The sequence below is a fragment of the Rhamphochromis longiceps genome, linkage group LG2 (genome assembly GCF_057381845.1).
Source record: "Rhamphochromis longiceps isolate RC_006_pf linkage group LG2, R_longiceps_female_GT1.1, whole genome shotgun sequence".
Taxonomy (NCBI): Eukaryota; Metazoa; Chordata; class Actinopteri; order Cichliformes; family Cichlidae; genus Rhamphochromis; species Rhamphochromis longiceps.
The window spans coordinates 14,455,692-14,478,032 of NC_140558.1; the positions used below are offsets into that span (position 1 = coordinate 14,455,692).

General features: G+C 41.7%; 2 long non-coding RNA genes across 3 annotated transcripts; one reads left to right on the top strand and one right to left on the bottom strand.

Annotated features, from left to right (window-relative positions):
- The first annotated feature begins 630 nt into the window (after positions 1–630).
- Positions 631–2,588, top strand: LOC146677069 (uncharacterized). Its single transcript, XR_014913245.1, has 2 exons — positions 631–983; positions 1,485–2,588. It is a non-coding gene; the product is annotated as an uncharacterized LOC146677069 (long non-coding RNA).
- On the bottom strand, positions 982–3,941 carry LOC146677070 (uncharacterized). Of its 2 annotated transcripts, none has more exons than XR_014913243.1 (5): positions 3,698–3,941; positions 2,943–3,008; positions 2,437–2,592; positions 1,892–1,984; positions 982–1,594 (listed from the first exon to the last, which is right to left on the bottom strand). It is a non-coding gene; the product is annotated as an uncharacterized LOC146677070 (long non-coding RNA). The 2 variants fall into 2 exon arrangements; XR_014913244.1 differs by lacking the exon at positions 3,698–3,941 and adding an exon at positions 3,542–3,615.
- Positions 3,942–22,341: the final 18,400 nt, after the last annotated feature.

Here is a 22,341-nt window from a genome sequence, read left to right on the forward strand (position 1 = left end):
ATGTAACAACAACAACAATAATAATAATAATAATAATAATAATAATAATAAATAGTTAGCAATCAAAGAAAATTACATCACCATCCCAAATAAAACTTTAACAAAACATGCCAACATTATGGTCTAACAATAAAACAGCTTGTCAGCGTTCAGTTTTTTTGCAACAGCACAGCAGTAACCATTTAACACTCGCCACTGTCAACATTTATTTTACCAGTGTTTGGGCAAAAAACTTCAGATGGAAACATTTTAACATGGAAACAATTGTTCGTCTTTAAAAGTCCACAAAATATACATTCATCCTGCATTCCCAACTTGGATGATCTGATATCCTCGTGTTGGTGTTGTTCCCAGACCATCATGAAAATGTTGTTCCAGGTTCAACATTGCAAGTGACCAATCACATTGTTGTGACGTTATTCTATTCCAAGCCATTCGTGCATTTATGAAATTCCAATGTTGCAAGGACAATATCAATTCTGCTTACTGTTTATTAAAGGGTTACGGTTAGGGTTAGGGTCAGTTGATCGGCGGACAGAGGCGGTTTCACGCAGCTTAAGTACAGTTTTTTGTTTTACGCCGGTTTTTCCCGAAGTATGACGTCACAACATTCTGATTGGTCACTTGCAATGTTGATCCTGGAACAACATTTAGTATGATGATCTGGGAACAACACCAACACGAGGATATCAGATCAACCTCCTAACTTACCCTTAATTTTAGTATGTATTGCAATTACCTTTACAATGCACACAATGTAACACAAACTGAATATGAACATATTTCCACCTCATAACAATATGCCTTGAACGCTAATATACACACCACCCTTCAACATTTCTGGTGCAGTATCATCTCTCAATTAAATCCTTTAAATCTCAATACTTTTGATTGTCTCTTAGCTTTCAGTCTTGAGGTTAACTGAGATTCAGTGCATATATCCCACCCATTAAGAGTGCACATGCAGAGGCCAGGTCTTCCAGGTCATGCAGGACACACTAGATGGTTATACCCACTGTAGGGTAATTTCCAATAAACCAAGTTCAAAAAAGAAGAGTCTATGGCTGACGCGTGTTCCTGGTTTCCAAAAGAAATGCTTCCAGTTGCATTATGATTTGAAGACTGTTTATTTATTACAAACGGAAGATGTAACAATGAACTCCTTCCTAAAAAGCATGAAAGTTCCAAAAAATAGCAGTTATCCAGAACTAGCTGTGCACACGGTCAGAAAACCGTGAGACTCCTAACCTCTCTGTCCATGCTCCTCCCCTTCCCTCTCACACAGGGTTTCATGCTACTATTGCACTTACATAATTAAAGTGAGAGGTACCCCCTTTTAGGTTCCAATCCCAAAACAGTGACTTAAAATTACTTTATGTAAACACATATATTTTCACATTTATTAATCCTGAAAAGATGACTTATGTAATGAATCTATGAATTATAAAACAAACATGAACTCAATCGTAAATAAAAATATAAAGCAGACGTCTGGCGCTTACACCCACATCGGCTGGAGGAGTGCTGGCATCAGCTCTTTCGATGGTAAAGATAGCAAGGGTAATTTGTTCCAGCTCCCTCTGAACAGCTGTAGCTTAGACACAAAAACATAGAAAAATGGCATCCAGTTTTAAAAAAAGAAAGAAAAAGGGCCAAAGCTACCCTTTAATGACGTAAACACAATATTAGGAACATGCACCCCAGTGCGCCACTATTTTAGACTACAGATTCAACGATAAATATAAATAGTTTGGGTATACAAGAAGATTTCCCAAAACATTTAAACAGGTTCCATGCAAATTACAACAACAACAACATTACAACATGCAACAACATTAGTTATTCAAAATTTGGTTTAATACAGATAAAAAACTAAACTAAAATTACCAACCAATTATTCTTTGAAGAGGATGCTTGGGTCTTCATTCAGGTAAAAAGGTAGTGCCCTGAGGACACACTCCCTCCCCTTTTCAATGGTTTCCTTCTGTAGAGAGTGGCAGAGATACAGGAAGAGAAAACAGATATACTTTAGGATGACAGAAACTCACATTATACGCAAAATGAATGACATATCCACTGCACAGATAGACATGTACACAAGACCAACTAATCATCACATGGACATGAATAGTTAACCTGTTGGGCAGGGTTTCCACCACATTAGATATGTCCATAATGGAGGTAAAGACAAACTAATACATCATCTTTTTTGCATTCAAAACATAACATAAAAACATTCACTTCTGGTTTAACCTAAATCAAGGGATCAGATTTTACATATGTTTAGGTAATTTAAATTTTCCAACGTTTTGAGTACCAAACTTTGTCTTGCTTAATATAAATGTAAGTGCACTGTGCAGCTACCATACACTAGCTGTTTAAATTTGAAAATGATCTTATTAGCCATAATATTTTGCTACCAACAGAATAACGCACCTGTGTGGCTGGGGCCAAAGTTTGTCTAATTTTCTTCCCTGCAACGCCTCCTTTTTTCTTGAAGACTTTTATGAGCTGGTCAGTGTATTGGTCAAGTTGTGTAAAAAGCCTTGGAACATGTGCAGCAGTAGTAATCCTCACATATTCTGCTTCCACCTGAAAATATGTCAACAAACACAACATACTGTACTGTAAATATACATACTATATGTACACATATACAAACTAAAACTAATGTAGTAAGACCTCATTAAAGCTATCATTTTAACACAAACATTTACACAAAATGCTAATGGAGCCATTACAGCTTTTATTGTTATTTATCAAGTTCCAAAAAATATTGATCACAGCTGATCTGAAAAGAATTTCATGCCTCAGGCCCTTGAACTGCAACCTTTACCATGGTTCAGATGTGGAGAAGAAATAACAGGGGCATGGGATGGGTCACAAAAGAAAACTTAACTTATAAAACAGTTTTGTTTTTAAAAGTATAACAGTTCACATACCACATACAAGCTCAGCAATACCACATACACCACATCAGTATAGGAGGGAGCAGGTAAAGGCAGGATCTGAGATTTATAAAGAAAAAAAATAATTAATTCCTTAATTTCAAGAAGCAAATTATTGTTTGAATTACAACTAAATAAAATACTACTCAGAAGAAAAGCAAGAGATTGACACTGCCATGTGCTAACTTTCTATAGAAGCAATTATAACCAGGTCTGTCGACCTCCATTGTCTGTCCACTCATATGTCTTGAATAATTTTATTAAAAAAATTAAGTGTGTACTTTCACAAACTGTAATTTATAACTACATTGATATGTATAACTCCGCTAGGAAACATGCTGTATTTACAGACCATTTTTACATAATACAGATTACTGATAGAGCAGAACAATGGTGTCACAGTGGCTTTCGCCCTTGACTTTTTGGATTTTAAATGTCACTTTATGCTATCCTATTCGATATTTCCGACTCTCGGATTACAGAAAAGGAATCCCAAGAAAGCAAATGGAAAAATAACCCCTTGAAAGAATAACCCCATGAACCCCTGTAGCTAATCCCTTAATAAAACAAAAAACAATAAAAATGTTTCTTACACAGTCCACAAAATAAGCATGTCCAGGACCCAGTAAAACTAATGTAAAACAAGCGCACGCAAACGATATAACATGTCTTGTAAGACAAACGCAAAATATAACCATGCTGGACATATAGATACTACACAACATAGTCAAAGAAAAAAGTGGTCTTACCTCTCAAAGAAACAGCAGCTTGGCGCCAAAACAGCCTTTTTCAGTTAAATTTGAAGTCTTGCGCATGAGCAGGCACAAGCCGTGAAACCTTCTTGTTCTGCGCGGTTTCATTACAACTGTTTTTGCATTACTGCCACCTTGTGGATATACAAGGTATATCGATCCTAATTGACTTAACTTAAATGTTATGCGATCAAGTAACACATTAGTATTATGTACGTTGAATAATAGACACAATTACGTAGACTTGATTAGAAAAACATATGTTAACTTAACAAAAACATATATTTTAAGTAAAATGAAAATAAATAGTTAATATACACTGAACAATCCACCTCATTCATTTTTTTGAGTGTAGAGTTCACGAAAAATACAAAAGGGGACACGTATGTGAAAGAAAAAGAGCATGAAGGGCAGGAGAGGTGATGCCGGGGGCAGGAGCAGGGGCGGGGAGGTGCACTGCGGGAGAGAGAGGGTATTTATTTTAGGTTAACCTCAGACACTCCGCTCGACAACCTCACTCACACTGCGAGACGCTTCATGACAACCAGCTTGTCATGCTGCTGTGCGTGTGTACTGTATATGGTTATTATTTATTACATTGTTGTTATGATTGTATTATTCTTGTGTGGCTCGTTTTCTGGGTGTCGTGCCTGACTCACACGAACACGTTTCTTCTGATAAATGCACCGGGAGCAGCGAGGGATCGAACCGCCAACCTTCTGATTCCTGAGCCTCAGTATAATGAATCCAGCTGCTGGATGAATAAAAGGACTTGTGAATGTGGGTTAGTTGGACGTTGCTCTTCGGTGTGTTCTCCTCTAGTATTCAGGAGGCTAACCTCACTGAATCAGTCTCTCTGTTCATGTTACAGCTCTGCAGAGACATAAATCTTAAAGTTCAAGCTCAGGGATGGTGTCAGAGAATAAAAGCGAACGACGTTGAGGAGGAGGCCTTTGGCTCGCGTTGCTGATCAGTGAAAGAAATAAAGTGTGACAGAGAGGATCCCTGCAGGATGCAATGGGCGACTTTGAGTGTCCTCTGTGTTGGTGTGCTGCACAGCTGCATGAGTTCAGGTACTCGAAGTCTTTATGTGGACTGATTTAATGCTCCGAGCTGTTTTATTCTGATCTGTGCTCCGTTTTATTGATCTTTTTTTTCAGTTATCACACGTGGAGGTGAACTCAGTGAGCTGGTACACTCTAAGTCAGTCCAGATAAGAAAGTCAGCAAAATTCCCCAAATGTGAGAAAGTAAATGTCGTCTCTCATCATTTATGCATCAGGCTGCTCCAGTCTGCATTCACCTTCAATAAGACTCAGGCCATTTGTTCCAGCTGAAGCACACAGGAAGACTCCGGGGTCTGTTTGCTTTCCTGCATCGCTGTTTCACGTTAGAGTCGTTGCTGCTGACGCGTGTCTGTGCCGGATCTGCACACGTTAAGTGCTTTTTTTGGGAGAGCCTGAGGTGGATGCTTTTTGAGTAGCATGATATAATTCTGCTTCTGTTTGGATTTACACTGTCCTTGCCGTCTTTGAATGGTGAGAAAAGAAAGTCGTAGATCTTGTTGCCATTTTTAGGGGGTGGGCGGAGACTCTGAGGGACTTGTTCCTGTCCACTTTAATGATGCCGCAGGAGCTTCAGAGCTGTCATTCCTTTGTTTGGTTCAAAAGCCTTTAAGTCCTTTTTAAATCATTGAACAGGTGTGTATGTGATTTTAAAAAGCAGCTGTTGTTGCAGATTTAACATCTTTAATTTTGACTCTTTTTCTCTTTTCTGATTTGATTCTTTAGTCTTTGTTTTTGCTTGTGTTTCAATGCTGCTGTCTTTGACTCAGATATTCTGATACTGTTGTTCAGCAGTGGTAAAGGTTTACTTGAGGGCGTGCTGCTCCGGTCATTGATGAACTAGGACTGTGAGTGCACCGAGGGTGATTTAGGATGCTCACTGGTTCCTGAGTGCTGATTGTGATTTCACAGGTGCACAGACCCTGCTGCTCATTCTCACTTAAAGTTGCGTGTACTGATTTAATGTGCACACATCAATATTAGCCTGTCCTGTTCCTGTAAAGCGTCTTTAGCTGTGAGTCAGAAACGACTGCCTGAGACACCATCGTGTTTCCTAAAGCGAGGTTTGAGAGCAGCTTCCTCCTGTCACGTACGCGGTGATGTGATCCACACTCCATTTCTGTTCTCTCAGGACAGCGAGCTGAGATTCACCCCAAAAACCAAGCAGAGCAGAGCAAAATGGATCTCAAGTGGGGGTGGAGGCTGCGTAGTGTAGGAGTCTGGAGCAACGCTGAGCAACAGAGAAGCTGGAAGTTCGGTCAAGGATGTTATCACACAGTCAGCTGCTGTTTGCTGTTTTCTTTTCAAAGCAGCGTCAATGAATTCCTGCAGGAAACGTAAAAAATTCAAACTATGTGACACAGCAGCAGCACCGGAAGCTAAAAACTGACATATTTGGTGTAAACTGAGCCGACGGTTTACTCAGAGGCTCTAAAAAAGCCAGGAGTCAAGCGCTGAGCTTCACGCTATTTATTTATCACAAACATCCGAGCCTTTCGTGAGAGATGATGTGAGTGATGAGATGGTTGTACTGTAGCCCGTTTAAATGTGTGCGAGGAGCCGCTGTTTAAACTCCTCCCTGACAACTGTTTATAACCGCCGGGTCTTACTGGCAGAAAGAGGGCAGCATCCGGGGGGCAAGAGCAGCTATTTCAGCATCTTCCTCTTCTCGTGGACAGCATAGAGGAAAACGTAGAGATGCTGCAACTAAATTTCAGAGTTGGTGCACGTAAAGATGGAAATGAAATGTAGATCTGTTTTGCTGTGAGTTATGTGTCTGTGCAAAACCCCAAAAGCTTAAACCTGCACAGGTAGCCTGATATTATATATTGTACATATATTTATTAGTTTCAGATGTAGCCATTCTTGTATTTTGCTTGTTTACATTATTGTATTTTGCACAACTCTGTTGCTTGTGAAGCTCGCACACAAGAATTTCACTCACATGTGCTGTACCAATGTACCTGCACATGTGATGTGACAATAAAAGTGATTTGATTTGATTTGATTTGATGAAATCACAACCTGATGAGCACAAACATTAATCTTGAGGCTGTCACACAGCCACATGCAGAGTTTCTGTGTTAAAAGCTGAGTTTGGTCTATTGTGCAGCGCAGTGCTCTCCGGGGCTTTCTCATTTCACATTTGGCTTTGAGAGTGAGGCAGAAGCTGCTGCTGTCTAATAAATAGTTTGGAAGGGAACATGAGAAAAGAGAAGCCTGGAGCGGGGCGTGTTTACACGATGGCATGAGTGTGTGTGTGTGTGTGTGTGTGTGTGTGTGTGTGTGTGTGTGTGTGTGTGTGTGTGTGTGTGTGTGTGTGTGTGTGCTGGTCACAGAGGCTGGAATCGGGTCTCAGTCACAGAAACGTAAACGGTCAAATCACAGCGTGCGGCTCAGCTCACACATACGAGTTACGCTACCGGAAACATCACGGTGTACAGCAGTGATCAGCGAGGACAGTGTTTACCGTCACATTCTAAGGGCAGCATACAAACAGGATGAAGCAACGACACAACAAAGTCGAACTTAATGATAATCTGCATTTACAGATATCATATTGGTTTTTAATAATCCTGTCTTTTTGTCAGGTGGCGTTACACACAGTGACCTGAAATTGTCACATGGTCACATGATACTGTTTCCAATAGAAGCAATGGGATTAAGATCAAGAGTCTATAATCATATGCTGGTGCTGGTTTTCCACGGGAGTTCTTCCTCCCGACAGTCGCCAAATGCTGGAGTCATCTTTAATAAATAATAATAATCTTTAATAATTCCAGTTTTACCTTTTATGACATCACAGGTGACCTTTTTCATGAACTGACCCACATAAATCAAAGCAAACAGAATCAAATGGCAGGGCTGCTCAGATCAACGATTCAGATTTTATCTGCACGTTTCATGCATGTTAGCGAGGTTCGAAGAGCTTCACACATTATTCACAAGCTGATAAGACTTAAGGAGAAATCCTGAAAAAACATCAATATGTGACCATTCAAACACAAAATATCAGTGAATTAAATAAGTACGGTAAGAGCCAATAAAGAAAAAACATGTACTGCCGTTACGTATTTAAAATACAAAATATGAGTAACTTTATTCCGTTACAGTTACCGTTTAAAAAGGTGGTATTTAGAATACAGTTACTTTGTTGAAATAAATGGATTACACGGCAGTATTTTCCTGTTTCATATTGTGGCGGGTCAGGACTGTTTGGGTTTTGTTTGACAGCTATGTTCTGTTGTTCCAGGAGGCAGCGTTACAGTTGCCATGGTTACAGGGCGACGCGCTCTCTCTCTGCGACTGTGTGCTTCCTGGGTGAGAGAGCGCCTTTTTGTTGTTGTTGTTGTGCTAAACTAATCCGGTCGTTAAGTGATGACGTGACAAATCCTACTAAAGTAGTCTGCATTTAATATGGCTTTTGTGTTGTTAACATGTTTAATGTTATGTATTTTCTTCTATTTAATCTCAAAAAGCTCCTAAAACAGTCAGTGATCACTGTTGACCTCCCTCGGCTTTTATTACCGCTAATCATTTATTTAAGCTCAGTTTTTAAAACCTTAGGATGTAACTACAGCCCAGCCCATGCAGCAGTATATGAATGACTAACCTCGTATTGTGGATGGATTATCTCAGTTGTTCTCCTGGCTGAAGTTTGGTCCTTTTACAGCATCCTGCCATGCGATCACATTTGTTCCTGACCACCGAGAACACTCACGTTAACTTTTATTGAGTGGAAAAAAAGTTAGCTTGTTTATGTTATGCTAACATAGCTGTGTCGCTAGCGGTCACGTAGCGCATCATTATATACCAGCTAGCCAAACTTCAGTAACCCTACAAACGTCACTGCTGTTTAGTTTTCTGTCTTCATTTATGTTGGAAGTTATAGCAGAGCTGTATGTTTGAATTTGTTTCCAAAATCCCGCAGTCAGGACATGCTATATTGTATTTAGATAGAAGCTAGCGAGCTAACTTCCTGCTAACTTCTAACTCTGTTAAATGTCATAAATTCCGTTTTCATGGATGCCTGGATGTTAAACTCAATTGTTACACCTGGTAGAGCAGAACGCTGATAATTTTATTAAAGATGAAAGACTTTAGACAGTTTTTCAACTCTCAGTAATGCAATAGTGATCGTTTGATATATGGACCTGCAGCAGAGTTTAGGCCCAGACACGGCTAGTGACGTCAGACTTAACAACCGGATAGGCAGAATGCTACAGGCATAGCCCTAAAGAATGTAGCCTCATGGGCAGTGTAGTCCGTGCTGCAGAGAGAATGGACTGCCATACCCGTTATGTGTCTGTGAGCGCGAGGAGGGAGAAAAAGGAGAGTGGGAAAGTACGAGTTGTAATCGAGCAGAAATGGGAGCTGGAAGCATCTAAATATAATAATAACCACTGCAGCCAAGAAGAGTGCCTGACGAGCCCAGTTGTAAGTAAGCTATTAAGACTCGACTAAACACCGTGTTCGTGTTTTCCTCTGAAACAATGGTCGTGTCCAAATTCATCCTGAGGCCGCATTTGTAGACCGATTACGTCACAGTGACGCGCCGAAGGCTGTCCAAATTCGTAGACTCCTCCGAATGCAGCCGACAAATGCGTCCTCCTTTTCTCCGAATTTGAAGGATGGGTCAGGTGTGTCCTTCGTGACCTACCATATCCCAGAATTCATAGCGCGGCCCAGCCAAACTCCAGTTTCCAACAATGGCGGCTGCTACTAAGTTTTAAAATTACTCATAATAATCTTTCTGGGTCACAAAATAAACTTTTAACATATTTTCACGTTTAGCAGGTAGCAGACGTTTTCGGAGACGTCTGCTACCCACCAGCTCGATAGCTAGCCGGGAGCTCGAGGGTTACTGATGCGGCCGAGAACGGCACAACTCCCGGCACACTCCCGGGTTAAACGTAATATATAAGTCACTTAGACAACCTAAAAATGTTATTGTTGGGCTTTTTTCAGTGTTTTGTAGACCGCGAAGGCCGGGTCCTCAGGAGGATGCAGCCCATGAATTTGGACATGACCAAGAAGTTCAGTTGGAGCAGCCTTTCAACACCTCTCTCTGTCTCAAACTTGACCCAGACAACAAAGTAAAGCTATTTTTCGGCTACAAGCCCAACACGGAGCCCGACGTATTAGCCAGAGGTCCCTTTACTACGGTTCGGAGCCGCAGACCTTCAGTAATAGTAATAAATCACACAGCAATAGTACATTCATGTAGTTGTAAAAAGCATGATATTAAGTAATCCAAAGTATTCAGAATACGTTACTCTCATTGAGTAACGTAACAGAATACATTACAAAATACATTTTGGGGCATGTATTCTGTAATCTGTAGTGGAATACATTGTAAAAGTAACCTTCCCAAAACTGAGAATAAATGAATGAAATTCACTAAAAACCAATTACATCATAAAATAGAATAAAATGTGAGTGAGTGAGTGAGTGAGTAGATAAAATGATGCAGGGTCGGGTTCAAATCATGAAGCAACGATTAAAATATCTGTTATGTTAAAGAAGGTAATAAAGTAAGAAACTGGGCTGGAGAGGAAAGGTGGTCTCTGAGCTGTGTCTCTGTGGAAGCAGCGAGGACCTGGCCATGTCTGAAGCTGTGAAGTTGAAATTGTTCAGCTGATCTTTGATTTGTTCCCCTAAACAAAAACATCTGGATTCATGCATGGCTGAAACATCTGGCCTGTCGCGTTCAGGTGTGTTGGAATGGAAGAGAGGACCAAATGCAGGACTCGCAGGCTAGTTGAGAGCAAGCACGGTGTTTATTATAAGGACAGGATGAACTGAACTGAGTGACTGAGCTGGACTGGAAACCCACACGAGGAATCGATGATGATGAGACAAAGAAGTTAGGGAAACTCAGGGCTGAAATACACTGGATAATGGTGATGAATGGAAACACGTGAGAACACAGCTGAACTAAAGACACAGGAAGTAGAACTGAACATAGTGCACAGAGAAAAAAGGCCAACGCAGTAAAACACGGGGTCAACGACCCAGGAAGCCTGATACAGCCGAGTCTCTGCCGTCTAAATAAATGTCCTAAAATAACAAAACCTTGTAACATCTGCACAAACAGCAGCTGACATCATCCACTCAATACAGCATGAATTCATTGGGTTTATTTCTTTATGGATGTAGTTGTCTTAGTCTGGATTTAAAAACCTCCTTAAGCTCAGTTACAAACATCATAAATTCACTTTCAGGGAGGTTACAGTGTGCTGCCCAAACTACTGTACCCTAAAGCTTTTTTTCATTTAGATCAGGAAAACCAAAGGAGAGAGAAGACGGCATGACCGCAGAGGACAGACAGGTGAGGAGGAGGAATGCAGGTATACCTGGGAACGGAGCTGGGACCCTGTCCATGCTGTAACTGACAGCCTGTGGCGAGCTGTGGATGCTCGCTGGGATCAGGAGAAATATTTTAGTTTGTGGCGATCAGAAGCTGGACTCAGCGAGCACCAACACAGACGGTGAGAGTCTGTGTGTGCTGAGACAGCGAGGCCCGTCTGCTGTTCCCCTGACCCGAATGTGGCATCCATCCAGGATTTGAGTTTCATGGACACTTCTGTTTGTGACGGTGTTTTAAACTGGAGGATCTAACTGTTAACAGTCTCTCTGTGAACACTTTTTAAAAGCAACCGCTGAAAATAGACCACGGGCTGTGTGTTATTTAAATATAGACGTGTGTGGCATTGACAGAGACATCAGAATCTCAGCTCAAAGCCCACAAAACCATTTCCATGAGCAGCAAACAGCTGAAACATGAAATAATTAAAGAACCAGTAAACACATCCTGCACAAAGACGTAAACACAAGGTGCAGATTCCCCCGCTCTCTGCAAACATCTCACAGGCTCGTGAGAAGTTCCCTCACATTTTAAATTTCCCTGAACCAAAATTAGGCATCACATTTGAAACATTAGCACGAATTCTGTATCACCTTTGTTGTCTTGCTTCTAAAAACTCCACCGTGATAAAACCACACTTCCTGCACAGTGTGCTTCACGAGCAGTTTCCCATCACTTCTTTACGCAGCAGTCTGCCATGTGTACAATGTGGTCGTCTGCTTTTTGATCTGAGAAAACTCAGCGAAGGAAACCTAGTTTCTGCTATTCAGTACTTTCAGCTTTCACATATGGAGACAAATTGTTGTATACTGCGGTGCAGTGAGGTCATAAATGATGGGTGTGGTCAATGGCAGCACTTGGAGAGGCTGTGGAGTTTAAACGATGCTCAGCAGCAGCAGCAGGCTGAACACGGATACAGGCAGGATGGATCCATGCTTTAAACTCGTCAGACCAGGAGACGCTTCCCTAGCTTATGTTGTCCAGGTTTGAGAGTCTGTGTGAGCCATAGCCTCAGTTTCCTGTTCTTACTGACAGCAGTGACACCGGTGTGGTCAGCCAGTCATTTCCTTCCACAGAGATGATGCTGGCTGGATATTTCCTCTGAGCTCAGAGATGGTTAGAGATCAGTGTGTGAAACACTCAGACCAACAACCATGCCATATTCTTTCTTCATCTTTCTGATGCTCAGTCTGAACTTCAGCAGCTCGTCTTGACCGCTGAGCTGCTGCCACGTGAATATCTTATCATATTATTCTTATTATTGACATTACAGGTTCTGTAATCTGAAAATAAAAACCAATAAAATTGACATTATTTTTTATTATCTGATCAGCTCTAGAATAGGAGCTGATTTTCAGGAATAGAGGGAATAATTGCATATTTGTTTTTGCATTGAAGTGGATTGTTCCCAGACTTCATGAAACAGACTTCATGAAATTGTTTGCTGGGTTGTGTGCTCTGATTATTCTGTAGCATATGTTTGCCCACCTGCTGGGCCATGAAGAACCTGATTGCTTTCTGGTTTTGTCTTGCTATTAATCCCACAGATGATATTCTGTAAGGTCGGTGCAACAGTCTGGAGGGAAAACTTCTTTAAAGCTCCAGCTGCAGTCACTTTTCTCCACCTAACGCCTCTTTGCTATGTCCTGGTTTGGAGCAAGCCGACCTCCACGGCGGGCACAGGTTCAATCTGACTCCACCTGCCTTATTCCTCATCGAACCCTCCAGCTCTGAGCAGAAACTCTTTCTGAGTGTGCCAAAGGCTGGAGAGGCGAGGGAGATGTGTGCTCAACCCACGTGCTCAGAGTCATCGAAGGCCTCGTTCTGTTGTTTTTCTTATGTGTGGAAACAAAAAATCCATCACAATGGAAAACAAGAGGAGCATTTACCCTCTTTGGGTCACTAAAGATGTTTGAGTAACAGATGAGATTTTTTTTGGACTTTCTGATTGTAAGTGGGAGCAGCTGGGGCCTGTGTACTTGTCAGAGTCTGCACTGATCTGCTGGCACTTTGTCACAGATGAGCTTGTTGGTGTTGGTCTCTTTCAGCTCAAGTGGAGATTCAGTCACACCACAGGCGATGGAAATGGAAAGGGCAAGGCGAGTGGAGAGCTGAGCTAGTTTGGATACATTTGGGGAAAAAGGAAATCCAGCGAAGGCAAATAGGAAAAAAGAAAGAGAACTTTGATGGAGAGACAATGGATCCATAACAGATGGATCGATTAGCTGCACTTTGCCTGGAAGACGCATCCATGCCTCCACATGTTCACTGCCTGGACTTCTATTCCGTGGGAGCGAAACCTGCTTCTTCCAGACTGTTAGAGGAGAGATGTGGCTAGGGGATAGCCTGTCCCTGAGCTCCGCTGGAGCCAGGAAAGGAGACGGAGCTGGTGAAATGCCAACATCAGTCTGTGAACAAGCATCTGCAAACTGTGCGACTGTTTACTTTAGCTTGGGAGCTTGGTGCGAACTCATTGGTTTATCCTGGCAGTGCCGCGTGAGCAGTCAATAACAGGCGGCTGAGGTGGCACCAATAAGACCCGAGGACCTGACTCCACGGAAAAACACACACAACGGCGTGCCATTAGCGTAATGCACTCAGCCTGAACTCTCGTACAGAGACTCAAGCAGACACGATAACCTGGAATCAGTGTTGTTATTGTTGTGAACAGGTTAGCATGACAGCACTCTGATGATGCGCTCATCCCTCAGAGAGGAGAACATCTACAGCTTTGTCTGTGATTTGGAAATGTAAGGTTTCTGTGTCAGCTTTTTTTTTTAATTGCTCGTGGACTGAGCTTCAATCTCACTTCCCTTTTTGACAGCAGTCATTTAACTCAATTTCCTCTAAATTTGTGGTATATAAAAAAGAGCAGCTGAGCAGCAGGTAAAATACAAGCTTTGTGGGATGTGAGCAGCTGCTGGACTCAGAGCATTGTTCCGTGCAGCTGCAAACGAGTTTCCAAACATCCAGTCTGTTTCCTGTTGCCATTTCTTCATTGCATGAAGAGCTTTAATTGATCTGTTGATTTAGGAACTGAGGCAAGTTAGTGGTAACCTGGACTTAACATGAGATCCGACTGCAGCCAAAACTGAAACTAATCCGTACTTGGCACACCTCGGCATAGACTGAGGTCCCACTCAGGTTGGATGTTCAGCTAAATGGTTGGATGGATGTCCACATTAAGAATACTGCACCCATGCAGAGTGGACATAGCAGCATCCATTACATGGTGGATTCCTCGCAGCATTCCCATCTGCATGCATTGGACTGAGGCACCCTGTAAGCGGCACTATTAGGAGATGATTTAGGAGAACATGGTTCCCACCGCATGCTGCTCCCCAGGAGATCAAACTGTCATCTGCTAATATATTAGCATGAATATGAATGTTGTGATGTCACAGTGGGATATGTGTGACCTGGCAGATGTTTTAGGTCATAAAAAATAAAAAATACTCAATTCTTTCCAAATAAAAATCATTACTGGTGAGAAACTGAAGGGAGGGAACTTCCTGTTATTTACATCCCGTGAAGCTATGTCCTCTTTTAAAATTAGTTTATGGTTCCCTCAGTGACCACTGGGCAGTATGTGGATTTATTGGTGTTTATTTATGGATTTTTTAGGAGCAAATAATTTCAAAGCAGACGAGGCAATAAAAAGACTTTGTCTGGAAAAGCAAAGAGTGCTGACTAAACTGAGAGATCTTCCATAAGTAAAGTGTTTTTCGGTGATGATGCAGCAGAAAATGTGACCTAAATCATTTCCTGATTGGAAAGCTCTGCTGATGATTAAATAAAATCTGTGAATCCTCGGAGCACAAACGGTCAGGATGCCTTTTTTTCTAATTGAAGAGAAATTCATCTCACAAGTTCAATCAAGTGCACCTGACGCACACTTCCACGGTGGCTCAGGCATCTGCGGGGATAATCCAAGCGCTCCTCAAGTGCCTCTTCAGTCTGAAACAATTTTCTAATGAATGTGCAAAGAGATCAGCGTGGTTAAGGTCCTGGGGTGACGGCGGTGCTCTAACCTGAGAGCAGAGCCATGCTGAACATGTGAATGTAGGGATTGATTAGAGGACTCCCAGCAGTATTATTTTTTAAATCCAATTCATTTTGTCAGATAATCTTGAGCTTGTGATGTCAGAGCTGCTCTCTATTTCATGTTTAAAGTTCATTTGAATGTTGCACTTTATAATATTCAGAATAATAAAGTTTATTTGTATAGAACCAGAATCACGAGGAGAATAGATGTGCGTCACATTAACATAGACAGACACGTAAACGTGATCTATGAATGGATTCACTTCCACGTCTGTGATTTAAGTATGGAAGTGTAGTACTATCACTAGTAGTTCCTCCAGACCTTTAGTTAAACAGGCTGAGACAGAGGGCAGCTGTTTCCCCTCAGAAAACACAGAGACATGTACAAACTGAGGTTTAAATTGTAGTTTGGGACTCACTCAGTGAGTCTAATCGTGCCTGAATTATCTGGCAGTTATGCTTCTCGAGAAGCTCGTTAATGAACGATCAAGATGAGATGCACAGAGATGATCAGATATGATGATTAAAATCAGGGATGGTTTCTTCCTGTAGTGAATTTGAAAGTTTCCATCTAATGGTCAAAGTGGTTTTGTTATCAGAAGCACGCAGTGGAGGAGGCTGGCTTCAATATGTTTGATTTTATTATCCTCCTGCAGGCAGATATTAAACTGTGTCACCATGCCTTCAGTAAGAAGCAGGCAGGACGTGTGTGTGTCTGTATGTCTCACTGTCAGAGTGTGGATGCATGAGATCTGTTATGTGTGAAGTTGTGCAGTCTTGCTGTTGCGCTGCTGTTTCCTCGATCATGCACGTTCATGCACAGAGCTTTGAATTCTGAGCAGCAAAGTCTGCGTTCAGAGCTTGAAGCGTGTTCACGTACTGTTGACCTTTGTGTATCGCGCTGATTTATTTAGTCTTTGACTCACTGCTTTGGTTTAGACTCTGAAAATAATTCGGCTGTCATCGGGAGAGACGGTTTGGTTAAATTTACACACCACGGCGGTGAATGAGCCACGGCAACTGCTTTGACAACAGCAGGCAGATTTTTATTTCTGTAAAAACCTGTGAACGTGAGGAAATACAGGTTTTCCTTGTTCGTTACTCTCAAGTGCAGATAATCTTTGTACTTCTGTCTCTATCTGGTAATAGGGCCGGGCAATATGGCCTAAAATTCATATCGCGATATAATTTGAAGCATGTTCGGTAACGATATATATCACGATATATTCTTTTCTTCTGTATAACGTATTCGCCACACTATAAGGCACACTTAAAATCCTTTATTTTTCTCAAAAATCGAGAGTGTGCCTTGTGTATGAATTCTGGTTGTGCTTACTGACCTCGAACAGATTTTGGCGTGCAGAAATCTGTTAAAAAATGTTTTAGTACAACTTTGGTAAGCCGCACTGCTTGATGGATCGTCAGAGCATTACGGCTGCTGTAGTGAGGAGCTTCGCGGAGTAATCTGGGTCCAAAACTCCGTCCACTTCAGGTCCCAAAGTCAAACGAACACGGTCTAAATTCTTTCATCTTTAATAAAATCATCAGCGTTGCTGCTTTATCGGGTGTAACAATTAAGTTTAACATCCAGCCATCCATGAAAACAGAATTTATTAAATTTAACGGAGTTAGAAGTTAACAGGAAGTTAGCTTGCTAGTTTCCACCTAAACATTTCATACCATGTCCTGACTGAGAGATTTTTGTAACTAATTAAAACGTACAGCTCTGCTATCACTTCCAACATAAATGAAGACAGAAAACTAAACACACAGCTATGTTAGCATAACATTAGCACAGTGAAGCTGGAGGATGAACGCCAACTTTTTTTCCACTCGACAAAAGTTAACGTGAGGGATTATGGTGGTCAGGGACAAATGCAATCGCATAGCAGGATACTATACACGGGCCAAACTTCAGTCAGGAGAACAACTGAGATTATTCATCCACAATACGAGGTTAGTTATTAATATATTGCAACAATATGGGAATAGAGCAGCTGCGAGAGAATTCAACATTAATGTTATGCAAACTTTGCTCTGCTCTGGAGGCATAAAAAATCTCACTGGTGCAGTTACGTCTCAGTGGGTGGAACACAAGAAATGAATCTGACGTTTGGAAAGGTCAGAATCACCCTGTTTATCGAAGGCTCTGAAGCTGATCCCAGTATTTGTCCTCTGTGGTGGGAGCTCAGAGCTGGTCGCTATCCTCGCTCTGCGTTTCTGCTTGTGCGTCTGATGACCCGTTGAGCGATGCCTCGTTACTGCCACGCTGAAACGAGTCAGTCTGTGGGCTGATGAGTTGATGTAATGACTTCTATTTTCAGCTGAGACCCCACTGAGGCAGCTCTGTTTTGAAGGCCGGTTCTTCCTACACACATTTGAATTTGTTCCGTTTGTGGCACAAAAAGCCATTGTGCTGTTTCAAATGGGGACGGTTAAATTTATTCATACTCTGCACTGTGTGTCGACACAAACTGCGGCGCCTAAATGATGGCTTCCTGTGACCTGCAGTATAACTGCAAACATCAAAGCCCTGCTTTATGATGTTAACAGTAGTTGTGTTTATTTATGATGTGGGTTTATTGATCTCTGTCTTTAAGTTAGTAATAAATCAGAGGTTCATACACACAAACAGGCTATTATAGCTCTATGGTGCTTTTTACTTATTTATCGTTAGGATTAATAATCGTAGGGACCCCTGTGCTGCCATTTAAGGCATGTCTTGGTTTTATGGGTCATTCACTGTTTAGCGTGTGCTTGCAGCTCTAACAAATCTAAAAATAATTCCTGCAAACCATAAAATCACATCACACATGAACTTCGGACAGTTTGAGGAGCAGGTCGGGGTGCTGCTGCTGTTTCACATGTTGCTCGCAAAAGGAGTATTCTCTGTTGTGTATGTGAAGGGTTAGGGTTAGATGTGTTACCTGTGCTTGACACACATGGAGTAATTGGACATGATGCAGACTGTAGGCAGCTGGGAGGGTAAAGTCCATCTGATGTCTGATGGCACTGAGCTGAAGATTTCTAGTAATAGTGTTCTAGTAATAAACCATTTGGTGACTTCATAGCACAGTGGAGTCCCAGCAATGGTAGGACTCCCTGGAGCCTAGACCCTGGTGGTCGAGGTGGAGATAAAGCAGGCGGAGACTTGGATGAGGCTGTCTGAGTGACCAGTGATGGCAGAGCACAGAGTTTTTGTCCTGTGAAAAATAAAATCCACCCTTACTGCTTCCATCAGGAGGACACCCGGGTGCTGCTAATCAGGTGAACATGATTAACTCAGGAGTGTGAGCACCTCTATACAAGCAGAGTTTTAGCAGTGTGCAGGTCTGCAGCATTCAACTGTGATTCACGTCAGGCTTGGACTGTTCAGGCATCAGGCAGCAGGTTAAAGTTATAGATAAAGGATAGATGGATAGATGGATGGATGGATGGATGGATGGATGGATGGATGGATGGATGGATGGATGGATGGATGGATGGACTGACCAACAGATGGACAGATGAATGGACGGACGATAGATGGAAGGATAGATGATTGGATGGATGGATAATGATGATAATATGGATGGATGGATGGATGGATGGATCAATGGATGGCTGATTGATGGATATTTTTGAATTTTTAAATGTTAAATTTATTATAAAAATGTTGTGTTTGTGGCTGAGGACCTGTCTGCTCATTTTCACCACAGTTCTCACAGTTTTTGAAACATGAATTACAGATGATTAAAGTATGCCTGATGAACTCTGGAGAAAAAAATAGCAATCTAATGTAATGGTTTTCATGAAGTGGTTCTTCATCATTTTAAGAGCTGATTATGACTTCTGTAAGGACTCTCTCATTTATCTTTCCTGGCTGTGAGACCAGGGCTTGGCCTCAGTTGATGATCAACTTGTCACAATAAAATTACCAGTTGTGACTTTGCAGCTCAGTAAGAAAACGTCCCGTTCCTTTTTCATTTTTTCCAAATGAAAACTTTCCTGGTAAAAGCCCTTTGTATGAAGTCTTTTATGTTTTTATTGTCAAAGGTTTCCAGCTATCAGCACAATCAAGAATCTAATGTGTCAGATAGCAAATACATAGTTGCTTTGAAGATAGATGGTTTATAATACTCTGACACATGTGGACTCTGAGATCAACTGTAAGGTGTCCCTGTGCCAGGAATCACTTGCTTAAGACGAGCAGGATTATGACACTGCCATAAAGAGGTGGAAGTACGAGAATTCACAGAGACAAGAGCAAACAGGCCACAAAGAACTCAGAGAGAGCTTTAAATAAACCCACACATGCAGACTAATGTGACACGGAAGTGTTGGTGCAGCAGCTTGGACGGTGTGCTGTGTGGGGATGTTTGTAGAGAGAGTGTCTTTCATAATCACTTTATTGCCGCCGTCCAATGAGGCTGTTTGTCTTATAAATTTGATCATTGTGAATCTTTCTGAAGCTGAATCACTACAGAGTGCCATGGACACCTTTATGAATTTGAGGTTAAATTGTAATTTAGTCATGGGGCATAGTTTTAACAACATGTACCACTAAAGAGCCTCGAGTCAGTGTTTTGTAAAAGCACAAAATAGCAACAGTTCACTATATAAATAAAACTCAATTAAATTTAAAGAAAAGGTGTTTATTTACTGGTCAATCCATGTTCCTACCCTCACCTGTGGTCACAAACTTTGGGTGGTGACCAAAACAATGAGGTCACCTGTATAAGCGGCAGAAGTGAGCTTCCTTTGAAGGGTGGCTGGGCTCTCCATTAGAGGCTCAGGAGCTCAGTCACTTGCTAGGAAGTCAGACTTAGAACCGTTCCCTCAGAGGAGCCAGCTGCTGTGGTTCAGACACCTCCGTGAAACCTGCTAAGTGATTTGTTTTGGGAATGTCTAACCTGAAAGGAGCCCGGGGGCAGAACCAGGACTTGCTGGTGAGATTATATCTCTCGACTGGCCTGGGAATTATTCTGTGTCCACAAGAATGACCTGGAAGAGTCTAGGACAGGGGTCTGCAACCTTTAACACCCAAAGAGCCACTTGGACCCGGTTTTCACGCAAAAGAAAACACTGGGAGCCGCAAATACTTTTTGAAATCTAAAATGAAGATAACACTGTAGATATTGTTTGTTTTACCTTTGTGCTTTGTGTGAACAACTAAAGTAAGTAAGTGAAGTTTATTTATCAAGCGCTTTTCACAGACAGGCAGTCACAAAGCGCTGTACACAAATATTAAAATAAACAATACAATCGATAGACATTATACACAATGTAAAAGATCAAATGTAAATAATGTAAAGAATATAAAATACGTAGATCAACAAAAGGCTTGTTTGAACAGAAAAGTTTTTAACTGCTTTTTAAAAGAATCCACAGAGCAACTAAGGTGTGTTGCTTAAATCCATGAAGTGCTACAGAGAAAATTACATTTTATTTCTGTAATTAACGCATTTTGAACTCTTAAAGAAATATAACAAAAGGAAAGACACCCAGCTGAACTAAAATGATCCATGTAGCAAACAAAAACTGTTGTGAGCCTCCCCCCTCATATCGCCTTTGGGCTTTTGGAGCCTTGACCTGACTTTTAAAAAATAATTGGGAAAAAAAGCACTATGCTGCTTAAAAAAAAAGATATTTGCAAAATTCTGCCTAAATATGTATTTTACCTGGTAAATGTGTGTGGCGGGGCGTGGTCTCCAGTGACGCTACAGCGGAGGCGGACGCACCTGACTGGCACCCGCAATCACGCCTCACCGCCTGAAAGTCTGTGCCATCTATGCTGTTGTGTTGTCGGGCTGTGAGCTGAAAAGCTACAGCCGGCTGTATGCGTACAACAACCGTGTGTGAAAAGCGGTCGATAAAGAGATGCTGAAAAGCATGTTCATGCAAACATCGTCGGGTCTGCCGTGATATGTTTACAATGGGACTTCTGGTCCTGAACCTCTGCGCACAGCGTCTGCAAATCGGGGCTGTACGAAGTCACTTTCATCTTTACGCAGGATTGTAAGCTGTCATCTGTGAGGCGTGAGGGGTGTCTGTTTTTAATCAAATCAAATCAAATCACTTTTATTGTCACATCACATGTGCAGGTACATTGGTACATTACATGTGAGTGAAATTCTTGTGTGCGAGCTTCACAAGCAACAGAGTTGTGCAAAATACAATAATGTAAACAAGCAAAATACAAGAATGGCTACATCTGAAACTAATAAATATATGTACAATATATATATGTGCATACAGTATATGCATTTCTGGATGTGTATACTAAATATGTTTTTCTGCGTGTGTGTGTGTGTGTGTGTGTGTGTGTGTGTGTGTGTGTGTGTGTGTGTGTGTGTGTGTATACATATTTTACAAATTAAATAGAGTAAACAATAAAATAAAATATATAAAAATATACAGAGTTGAGACATGTGCAAAACAGTGGCATTACTGTACAGTATGTAGTGCATAATGTTGAAGTTCCAGTAGTGAAGCTGAGGTGTCTATGAAGTGTTCAGCAGTCTGATGGCCTGATGGAAAAAGCTGTCTCTCAGTCTGCTGGTACGGGACCGGATGCTGCAGAACCTCCTTCCTGATGGAAGTAGTCTGAACAGTTTATGGCTGGGGTGACTGGAGTCCTTGATGATCCTCCCCGCTTTCCTCAGGCAGCGCTTCCTGTAGATGTCTTGGAGGGAGGGAAGCTCACCTCCAATTATCCGTTCAGAGCACCGCACTACTCTCTGGAGAGCTTTGCGGTTGTAGGCGGTGCTGTTGCCGTACCAGGTGGTGATGCATCCAGTGAGGATGCTCTCAATGGCACAGTGATAGAAGGTCCTGAGGATTCAATTCAATTCAATTCAATTCAATTTTATTTATATAGCGCCAAATCACAACAAAAGTCGCCTCAAGGCGCTTCATAGATACAGAGAAAAACCCAACAATCATATGACCCCCTATGAGCAAGCACTTTGGCGACAGTGGGAAGGAAAAACTCCCTTTTAACAGAAAGAAACCTCCGGCAGAACCAGGCTCAGGGAGGGGCGGCCATCTGCTGCGACCGGTTGGGGTGAGAGAAGGAAGACAGGATAAAGACATGCTGTGGAAGAGAGACAGAGGTTAATAACAGATATGATTCAATGCAGAGAGGTCTATTAATACATAGTGAGTGAGAAAGGTGACTGGAAAGGA